At 36.9% G+C, this 11,803-nt stretch overlaps 1 non-coding gene across 1 annotated transcript; it reads left to right on the top strand.

Annotated features, from left to right (window-relative positions):
- The first annotated feature begins 10,454 nt into the window (after positions 1 to 10,454).
- LOC147482015 (small nucleolar RNA R71) lies at positions 10,455 to 10,557 on the top strand. Its single transcript, XR_015207091.1, has one exon. It is a non-coding gene; the product is annotated as a small nucleolar RNA R71 (small nucleolar RNA).
- Positions 10,558 to 11,803: the final 1,246 nt, after the last annotated feature.

Consider the following 11,803-nt stretch of genomic DNA (forward strand, 5'->3'; position numbering starts at 1 on the left):
TGATCCACTTCTTATATGTTCATTTCTCCTCTTCTCCAACATCATCTTTAAGCTTAGGTGGGCATTCCTCATTGAGTACAAATTTGTACTCTTTAGCAGTTAACACGATATCCAAGTTACGTTTCCAGTCTATGTAATTAGGGCCAAGGAGTTTGTTTTCTTTAAGAATAGTTACTAGTGGGTTGAAAGTAACCATTTTGAAAACCTGAGAATCACATAAAATTAAGTATTATGCAAGGCAAAAACTTTTTGAGTTAATAACAAAAATTAATTAATTAATCAACCCGTCATAGTACCCTACACATTGAGAAGTAGTAAGCCACGATAGTGTGGACGTTTACCATTCTACATTAGTGGAAATACTTTTGGAGTTAACTTAAAAATTAATTAATTAACCCATCAGCACCCTACACACCGAGAAGTAGTAAGTAACGATAGTGTAGACGTTTACCATATCTACATTCGTGTAGAGAGGTTTTTCCTATTAGTTCTACTTCTCATCAACTTAACAGCACACCACTCGTTATAGTGGACACATGCCACCTAGACAAGTAAAACTAAAATATTGACCTTTCTTTGGTCCTACACATAATAACATTGACTCCGATAGGGAGGATACCATTACTTGCATCTAAGTGTATACCATTACTCAACACTAAGTCCATTATTTGTAATGAATCCCTTCAGATGGAGAAGTGAATCCATTCATTAATAATTTCATATAGTTGTCCTTTAGAAGTTTGTTCTGGTAAACCGTAATTAGACTAATCCGATATGGAGGAAGACACTAAAACCGACCCGCAAGTATAATTACATTGCCAACAAACCAGTAATGGAGACCATGGGATTTATATGAAACAAAATTCCCGCTCCCACTTAGTTATTTAGAACTGATGATCTTTCTATTTATTAGTCACGCCTATGTCCATGTTATCTATTATTCATGTGGGCTTAGTTTTTAGCACAAACATCCACAAATAAAAACAAGCATATAGAATAAGCAAATATGAACAATAAAATGGAAAATAAATTCCCAACTATTATGGCCATATTCATTGCTCCATCCTGTTCGCCGAACTCTTTTAGTTGCCTTTGCAAAGTCCGACGGGGTTCGAAATCACCGCATAGACCCACGAACAGCAAACATATTTCTCTCTTTCTGGAGTTAAGGGTGCGACATGCGCTCTTTTTATGCCTGTACAAGGCGCGTGGTGCGCTCATGCCTATGACGACTTCCAGACGCATCAGCGCGACCTGCGCTCATGCCTATGATGACTTCCAGACACATCAGCACGACCTGCGCTCCAACTGTACTCATGCCTCTGACGACTACAAGGCGCTTAAGCGCAGCCCGTGCTCAACCCGCCCTCATCAAAAAGAAACCAGCATCTGATCTCGACCATACCAACTTTTGATCTTTTGATCTTACATTTGATTACATCATGGAAAAAAAACAAACAACACGATACATACCGTGATTTTTACATCCACCAATAAACAAAAATGGTAAAACCGATCACTTTTCTGAAAAACAAAATCGATCCATTTCTTTCCAGAAATCATTCTGACCATAACAGTGGGTCTAGATGCCTGCAAAACCAAGTTAGAGTAGTTCTACATCTACCAACAGATCTACATGCTCCAATACCAATTGTAGGAACCGTTATGGTCGCAGTTTGCAAACCGAGAAAACCCATGCGCATCAGAATTAAGGGTTCTCACGATTTGGTTAGAATCATACCTTTTGGATCAGCTGTGATTTATCTGAGAATCCGAATTAGCAACCTCTTGATCTTCTATTGTATTTATATCCTTAGAATGGACGTTGTGTGGGCAACAATCTACCAGCCCCTTCTTTCTATCTTGGCCTCTCTCACTCACAAAGTTAGAACCGATTTTGGAACTCTTTTTTCTTGAGCAAAACCTGAGTTTCTCTTAGTGTAAAAACAACAAAGAAAGAGGGGTTTCTTTTTATAGGCTACAATAGGAACCATGAGGAGAAATTAGGGTTGGGCCTCCTAACGGGCTTGGGCTTCCCATGTTCGCCCAGAACACACGGCCCAAGTTCATCAACAAATGGCTTATTCCACTAAAGGCCATTGTTACACTACTGCCCTAATTCTAAACTATGTATTACGTTTATGGGCTCCATATTATATGCTCGTTGATCTCCCCGTGTTTAAGATATCGAATGCCCAATGATTAAGTCAAGTTACTGACAACTATATTAATCAACTTTTTATGTCCTTGAGTAGTACCACTCAACCTCATTGTCATGTCGGATTAAATCCACCTGCAGGGTTTACATGACAATCCTTATGAACTCCTTAAGGGGACATCATCAACCCGACTTCCTGTGGGTCACATATTCCTTCTATAATCAACAGCATACCTTACATACAATGTCATTACACAATCTATCAAGTTTGTTGATTCACAAATGAATCTCACTCATTGATGATTTAAAACAATGTACAATGCACGTAAGTGCCCGTTATTATATCCGGATTAAGAAGACAAGCATCCATAATAATAGAGGTGTTTATTCTCTTATATAGTCAGTATAAAGAGAAACAACCTCACTTGGTCCTGTTCAATACACACAAAGTGTACTAGTGTAATCCTGTAGTCAAGATAGACTAATACCAGATTATACTACAACTATACCAATGGTTTGTCCAAATCCATCTAGGTTGTGAACATTTACTTATACTTTATAAGGTATTGATGATATGATCTTTTGTGTGTCACCACACACCATATCATCTACAACATAAAGTATTAGATGCATGCATATAACTAATAACATATATAATATGCATAACATTTGCCCATATGATTCTCATTCAAAATATAAAGAATTAAAGTTAATACAAAAGTAATGCTTTTAGTATATAACCCTATCAGGTTCAAGCGACACTAAGATTCGCATGAAGTCTTCGCATTATCCTCCAAATGTATGTGATGAGTGCATACACTAGGGTCAATCCCCTTAATATTTTCTAGGGACCAATGATAACCCGTAAAAACACAACTAGATTTCTCTAACCTTATTCTTACGGTATCAATTATTTTATTTCCTACTCTCACATATATATTCATGCAATATATAGAGTACGGAATCGTTCCACTCTTAATCTAGGAAGACATAAATGAATTTAATTAAACAAACACAAGGAACAATGGTGAGAGTAATGAGATGTGAAATTTCTTTTCTAAATAACAACTATTCTAACAAGCAATTATCCTCACATGACTTCCTTAACCTCATCTAATAGAGGTTTTAGCCTAATATCATTATACTATCATTCCCAACACAAGAACAATAATAACAAGTCATAATTTAATAACTAATTTAAACTTTATAAATCTAATTTTAACAATAGTCTAAGAATCGAAATATAGACAACCTAATTTATGAATTTAAAGCAACTAAAACTAAATAAGAATTTAATCAATAAATAAATTGAAATGAAAACTAATACTTTATTATAAAACTAATAGTGATTCTAAATAATAATCTACTTTGTTCTTAAACTAATTCATTGAATGTAAAAACTAGATCTAAAACAAGCTATTCTAACTAATTAATGGAGTCTAACCTAATTTTTTAATCTAGATCTAAGTATCCTTAAGAGCTAAGTATTCTCCATACAAATGGAGGAGACCAGATCCACTTTTTCGTGCATGGGCTGAGGAGCCATGTTTTGGGCCGGAAAATCGAGCCCGAAACCCAATCTTTTCAGTCCACAGGGCCTTTTTTCAGTTGGATCTGACTTCAGTAGACTTCCCATCCACTTTTGCTCCTCTGATTTGGTCAAAACTTAGATCATCGGAAAGCTCTTTTCGAGCCAGTCGTTTTGACATAAGGTAGGCCCAATTCCGAGGCCTGAGTCCAAAGATACGGTCTTCAGAAGTTTTGCTGACTTTTGTGTTATGTTTCTGCCCGCATTGACTTTGACTTCTCAGCTTCTAACCGGGCTTTACAAAGGCTTTTTCTCCTTGAATCTTGGCCTTTATTCACATAACTTCTTAGCAACCAACCTTTGCTCCTTTATATGGCCAAAGTGGCACATTTCTGCACAAAATAGACTTCAATGCCTGAAATACATAAAAGCACGTAATCAACATTAACTCTTATTTATTACTCGCATAATTGGTCTAAAAATATTATTGTTAAGGAGTTAAAACTATAGTTTTGGGCCCTTATCAAACCACCCCCAAACAACATTTTGCTTGTCCTCAAGCAAATATGAGAAATTAGAATAAGTGACCAAAAATGGAGTTCTAACTACTCTCGTTTATTTGAAAAGCGATTGCATTTACCATATGCAATAAGGCCTTAAACCACTAGGAATTCCCTAGTGGACGAGTTATAGCCTCGTGAGAGTTTTCCAGTGAAGTTACTCACAAACTTCATATATACTACAACGACTAAGAAATAAAACTATTGTTTCCTTATCTATGTCTCAATTATCTATACATCTCACTAGCAATGAATACAGAATAATCAAGTCGAAACCTAAGCTAATATATCCATAATAATCAATCATCTATGAATAAACATATATACAATTAGTAATACTATGAAAAGCACTAGCAGGTCTGTTTCTGAAAACTCGAAATAGCGTCCTTAAGTAGGTCCTCACATAAATGTGAAAACAAAAACCACTCCGATTTTTCCGCTCAAGATTCGCTACTCCAGTGTGCAATGGGCAAACTTTACCTTACAATCTCAATGCCACACATGGAAGCTGTAGTCAATCAAACACATCTGCCACTTACTATCACACTAACCTATTCCTAATTGAGATAGAGGTCTTTATTAGGTGTTACTGGGATTAGGAGATGGTTTAAGAAGGAAGAAAATGGATATTCTAAAAGGACAAGTCTGAGATAATAGAGTCTTCATATTATGTAACTAGAGAAAACTTGCTCTTCACTTTTGCTTCTACACTTTGTTTCCATCCTTAGCCATATTTTTTTTTTTTTTTGGCTTTTGACTCATTTGATTCTATTTTTGAAGTTCTAACTCTTTATTTTATTTATTTATTTATTTTTATTTGGATGGAAACTTTCTTTTCTTATTTGAAGCGACTAACAAATTCTTGATTTCAAAGAAAGCTCTTTTCTATTCTTCATCTCTATTCTCAGACTCATTCAAAGAATGGGTAAGAATGGGTAGGTCGATTTTTTTTATTTTGTTTTGTTTTGTAATAGGGTAAAGGATTTGCGGTTTATGAAAGGCTAAAGAAAGGCTCAGATGGGCGACTAGCGGAAAATAATTTATAGGTTTGAATTTCTGGCTATATCGATCCAAAGAGGGCCTAAATTCTCGCTTAGGATATAGTATAGTGATCAAGCAAGTGGACGTGTGATTTCTCTATCCGGATTTTACTTCTCCCTTGTGTCATTTCTCAAATGTTTCACTCATATAAGGCTTTAGGCTATATTCTCATAGGATTTGTAGAATAAGTACTCTAGCCTAGGTTTCAGAAACTTACTGCCAAACAATCAAAGATACCCATGTAATATATTTTATAGATAGATGCAAAGATTATTACCTACGTATTAACCTAAGTTTCTACAAATTATTCTAATGCAAAAGCTACGTGAGACTTCTAGATTATTCGGAGCATAGAGAAAGAAAACAATACCAATATTCCTAAGTGTATAACATAACTTTTATTTATTTATTTTTTTGAAAATTTTGAATTTTTAACTAGACAATAAGTGCATATTATACATATCTATATCCTAACAGATGTTTTAATTACACGTGTTTCTATGCCCCCCCCCCCCAAACAGAAAGCATGCTTTGTCCTCAAAGTATTTAAATAAATAAGATAGAGAAATACCATTGAAACGCGTGAAATTCTGGAACATCTACAAAACAAGGTTATAACATACTAATATAACAAATAAAGCTGATGCAACTCGATTTGAGTTCCACCCGTTATGGGGTTAACAAGAATCAAATTGCTTGGGACATAAGCAGACACTAACTGAAATAAAAACTAACCTTAACTCCAACGTTTAAGCGTTATCAACCTCTTCTATAAAGAAATGAGGTTCCTCTGCATCCTAACTACAAGATCCTTTCGTGGAACCAATGTTCATAAGTCTCGCTTCCCAACAAGTGTTCGAAAGACTGCTCTAGTATCACTATAGGAGAAGTCATCACAAAAATATTCTCTAGAACAGCTGCAACGATCCTGGAACAACCCACAAAAATTTGGAATTTTTCGTGCACACGGGGGTCAAGGCGCGGGGTGCGCTCACTTTTTATCTTGGTAGGGCATGGGTCGCTATCAGGAAATTTTTTGAGTTCCAGGCGCTTCAGTGCAGGTCACGCTCACTTTTTGCCTGGGATGGGCGTGGGTCACGCTCAAGTTAAATTTTGACAGACAGTGCCTAGGGCGCAGGTGGCGCTCCACTGGGGCGCATTAAGGTGCTGAAATGCGGAAGTGAGAAGGAAAAAGAAAGAAAATTTGGGAGTGAAAGGTGAGAGGTGAATGTGAGAGATGTGAGTTTTGTGTGGAGAATGAATGAAGTTTATATAGGTTTGAGTTTCCAAAACGAATTGGGAAGTTTTCAAAATGTTTTAAGGCAATTGCCGAAAATAGAAATTTCCAAAATTGGAAACGGAAACTACCCATATTCTTGATTCTAATACAAACCTAATATCTCTTAGACTGAATTTAGAATAGTAACTTCTAAACTCTTATAGATTTCATCCTACCACCACATCTAATCCTAGGCATGCCCATATCGGCAATATTCTCAACCATCACTCCAAAACAACTTCTAAAATGGAGGATCATATAACAAATCATACTAGAGTAAATAATACCACCCCCAAATAATTCAGGAAGGTGGGATTAACAATAAAAACAATGCACAATTTGAAAAGAACCATATTACATTGAAAAAATGACCGTTTAGTACCATTAACTTTGGTGGTTTTATCAATTTGGGCCACGAACTTTTTTTTTGAGCAAATTGGGCCATGACCTTTCATTTTTGTATCAGTTTGGGCCACTGTTACCATTCCGTTACTTCACATGCTTATGTGGTATGCCGGATGTATATGTGTCCGACCAAATGCTTATGTGTCACCGTTGAAATGCACACCTAATCACTGGTGACGTGGCATCAAAATTTCAAAGTGTTTCAAACCCGAAATTTCACATAAGTTTCACAGAAATTTCACCAAAATTTCAAAGCCCACATATTGATTTCGGCCCAAGCCCAACAAAACAAAAAAAAACTTCACTGTTCATCTTCCTCACCAACGCCTCCACCATTAACGTCTCCATTAATGCATGTTCAAAGCTTCAATAGAGCTTCAACAGTCCCACCCAAATCAATAAATACATGAGCAGGATCATTGAAAGTGGAATAACCTATATCAAACCAAACAATCATATTGCAGGGAAGGGAATTCAAGCGAAAGGAAAGGTCTGATCTGACCGAAGAGCTTTTTGCCTTCGTGAACACATAAACACATTGCTCTTTTCATCTTTTGTTTGCTGGATAGGTCAGCCCAGATTTCCTACATCAAGAGAAGGTGGTTTAAAGAAAGAATAATGCCAGTCAATGAGATTGACCGCTGGGACAGATCTTATTTGAAAGAACCGAAACCGTGCTACTGGACTCCAACATCATCAAATCATTTCTTATTTTTTGGCTACTCTCAGATTAAAGGAAATATTTCATTTACTTATATTTTTTACAGCTGTCACACAAATCATTCATGATAAAGAAGAAGCTAGCTAAGAAGATGAGGCAGAACAGGCCTATTCCTCACTAGATCCGTATGCGTATTGATATAGCACCATCAGGTTTTATTTCTTTATTTTCACCCCACTCAAATCTATTTTTTTTTTCTCCTACTTTTAGCTGACTCGCATTTTTTTTATTGTTTATAATTTAGGTACAACGCAAAGCGTAGGCACTGGCGCCAAACAAAGCTTGGATTCTAAACTGCTCTTGTTGTTGTTGAGTTGAGAGTGGGTTGGTTTTATGGCAATGGTTTCATCATAAAAACAAATGAAATGGGATTTCAGTTTTGTTTTGTAATGTGGCAACTCTTTACTTACGGGGACCGACCCGTGCTCTTGGATTTGGTTGGTTGGGTTGGCTACTCTACTCTAACTAACAAGAAGAAGAAAGGAATTGAAAACCTTCGGTTTAGACATAGTCCATAAGATTGTGGATGTTAGTAGTAGATTTGAAAGAATATAAAATTGGCGGGGAGTGGTGTTGTTTAGTCACTTTTACATAAAACGCACGTTTGTACACATAGGCAGCCGTTTGTACACATGGGCAAATTTTCTAACGGAAATACACCGGTGGCCCAAACTGATACAAAAAAGAAATGTCATGGCCCAATTTGCTAAAAAAAAAGTTCTTGGCCTAAACTGATAAAACCAGCAAAGTTCATGGTACAAAACGACCATTTTTTCTATTATATTGAAATTGAAATTCAAACAACATTTAACAACCAAATTCAAATTTAACTATGGAATTCAAAATTAACATCCGAACTAATAAAAACAATAATGCAATACAAGCATAATTCATACCATAGAGAAACATGACTCAAAAACTGAGAAAACATGCAAGAGTGGAAGACGTGAATTATGCTAATCGTGGACTTAGGATCCAGTACTTACAGCCACACACTCCCTAGGGAGGGTCCGATTACCTGAATGGTGCACTTATCAATATATGGAAGTAGAAGGAAGTACACTGAAGAATAAAATGAGTCTTTTATAGTCAGATACTCAAGACTTTAGCTAACATATATGTATATAATGAACATGTAGTTTACCATATATCAATATCCGAAATAGTTGTGGATCGTTCCATAAATAATTACCGTGGAATGCACCCCCATTAAATAGAATTAAGCACCAAGATTTCCTATGACATGGCTTAGTAGAATGGGAGTGAATTCTGATGGATCTAGAACCTAATCGAGCATACAATTTCTTCTTTTTCTTTAAACGAAAAGATGTCCAAGTGAATGATCATGAGAAAATGGATGGTTGTGGAAGATACTTGGAATGTGGATAAGTGTTAGAAGAAAAGGGTGGGAAGAATGATTGGATTCTGTGAAGGATTAGCTCACGTAGTTGGTGGTAGGATGGTGCTCTAGGCAATGCTTGAGAGGGTGGATCATCACAGGCTCTTAGAAACTCATCGAATTCCTCATCTAGGTTGTTCGCATCCATATAATTATGGTATTCATCTCCATCTTTGAGGAATTCATCTATCTCGTCTATTGTGAGGTTTACTCCATCTCTTGTAGTGTCGGAAAGCAGGGTGGAAAATTCTTTCGCTAGTTCAGTTATGTCCAAGGAGTTAAAATTGTGATCTTTGTCTTCTTCCATAAGAGGGGTATCTACTAGTGTAGGGACGAGATCGTCGGAAGCACTAATGTGATATACAAAACTCTCAATAGACTTAACTTCACCTTCTACAAGAAAACCTAGTTGTCTATGCTTTTGTCTAAACATGTTAACTTCCACAGAAAGATTTCCAAAAGAAAGAGTCATTGAGCCATTCCAGCAATTGATTTTGGCATTGGCGGTTGCCAAGAAAGGACGCCCTAAGATGATTGGAATAGAATCCTGAGCAGCTTCTGTGTCAAGAATAACAAAGTCGGCTGAATAGTAAAAATCCTGCACTTTAACGAGAATGTTTTCAACTGCACCCTTGGGATACGTAATAGAACGATTGGCTAACTGCAAAGTCATTTTGGTTGGTTGAAGTTTTGTTAGACCCAGTTGTTTATATAAATAAAAAGGGAGTAAGTTAACACTCGCTCCCAGGTCTAATAAAGCAGTTGTTATGAAGGTATCACCTAAGGTGCATTGTACAGTAGGACGACCAGGGTCCTTGTACTTAACAATTCCGTTATGTTCAGATAAAGAGGGATATTGTTCAGTTAAGAATGCTTCATTGGGTATGTTAGTTTTTCTCTTCTTGGTGCACAACTCTTTTAGAAACTTAGCATGTCTAGGTAGACTTTTTATAGCATCTAGAAAAGGTAGGTTTATAGTCAGATTTTTAAACACTTCCCTAATCTCATCAAAATTTTTGTCCTTTTTAGACACAATTAGTCTCTCGGGATACGGTAGTTTATCTTTATATTTAGCAATATTATTAGTCTTTGCTTTATCTCTAGCTGTTTTCCATCTAGGTGTCCATATTTGAACCTCTACAGGTGTAGGGTCTTCAATTTCTATTATTGGGTCTTGTAAGGTTTTCCCTTTTGGTTGTGGTTTAACTGGTACTCTACAGTTGTAGGGTCTTCAGTTTCTATTACAGTATTTGGTATGGTTTCATTTTTAGCTTCTGTTTTCAGGTGGTCTTCAGGCATAGTTACTTTGTTATGATGATGTAAAAGCCTCTTGAAGAAGGCACGAACAAGCGTGTCCTTCACAAGATTATGATGCGGGCATTCAATGAGAAGATCAGTGAAACGATTCCAGGCCTCTGAAAAGGATTCATGAGGATTCTGGTTGAAGAAATGAATCTTTTGAAGCTTTTCATCTGTCTTCAGTGGTGGGTAAAACTGTTCCATGAACAATTGAACAAGATTAGCCCATGAGTCCACAAAGTTTGGCGTTTGGATAGTTAACCAAGACGCCGCCTTGTCGGCTAGGGTGAATGGAAACACCCTAAGTTTAACTTGATCCAGACTTATGCTAGGATGATGGAATGTAGTGAGAACATGGTCTATCCTACGCATATGCTGGTAAGGCTTCTCGTGGTCTAAACCATAAAAAACTGGTAACAAGTTAAATATATTAGGGGGAATTCGAAAATCCCCCACTAGGTCTGCAAGAACGATGCACAACTTAGGGCCATCATTTAGGGCTTTATAAAAATCAGAGAGAGGAGTCTCTTGTTCTTTAGCCATTGATGCAGGTGTAGTATGTGAAATTCTAGATAGGCATGTGGTATTTATGTCTACGAAAAACAAGCCTAATTATACTAGAATTAAAACTCCTTTGACAGAAGAGGCGAGGAGTGGAAGAAGGAGTACCTGAATGCCTCCTTGCTACGCGTTTGAATAGCGTCTTGTATACGCGATCTCAGTGTTTGTATGATGTTAGAAACACTGAATAATTTGAAGAAATGAAAATTTGGACAGACCTGTGAAAATTGGGCTGCTCCAGAAGAGGGCGCGGGTCGCGCTCCTATCTAACTCAAGTTCCAGGTGGTTGAGCATGAGGCGCGCTTGTAAATAGGCTACCTAGGGCGCGGGTCGCACTCATGCTAGACAAAATGTCTAGGCGGATGAGCGCAAGGTGCGCTTGGAAATAGGCTATCTAGGGCGCAGGTCGCGCTCAGGTGGAATTTGGAATTCCAGTGTTTTGGACATGGGTCGCGCTCTCTAAAAAATTTGAAATTTTTACATTAGATTTCTAAGACGTCTACCAAGTAGGTTGTAAAATTTTAGATCAATCGGAGCTATGAAAGTTCTTGTACTGCCCTTCAAAGTTTGTGAAATAGTTTTCGGACACAATACAAACAATCGAGTGGTTAACCAATCAAAACAGAGAAAAAAATCTCCAAAATTATACTGGAGACTCCTGACAGATCATGGGTATTCTTGTAAAAAATTTAGAGTAATTGGAGATCTACAAACCCTACTTATTGACTATTGTTTCAGAAATTAAGTGTTTGCAAAACTCCAGAAACACACTGGAAACACTCCACTAGTTAGGAGGTCAAAAGAAATCAAAAACTCCTGTAAAAAATTTTGAATTTTTGGAACTGCCTAAGT

The sequence above is a fragment of the Coptis chinensis genome, chromosome 8 (genome assembly GCF_015680905.1).
Source record: "Coptis chinensis isolate HL-2020 chromosome 8, ASM1568090v1, whole genome shotgun sequence".
Lineage (NCBI taxonomy): Eukaryota > Viridiplantae > Streptophyta > Magnoliopsida > Ranunculales > Ranunculaceae > Coptis > Coptis chinensis.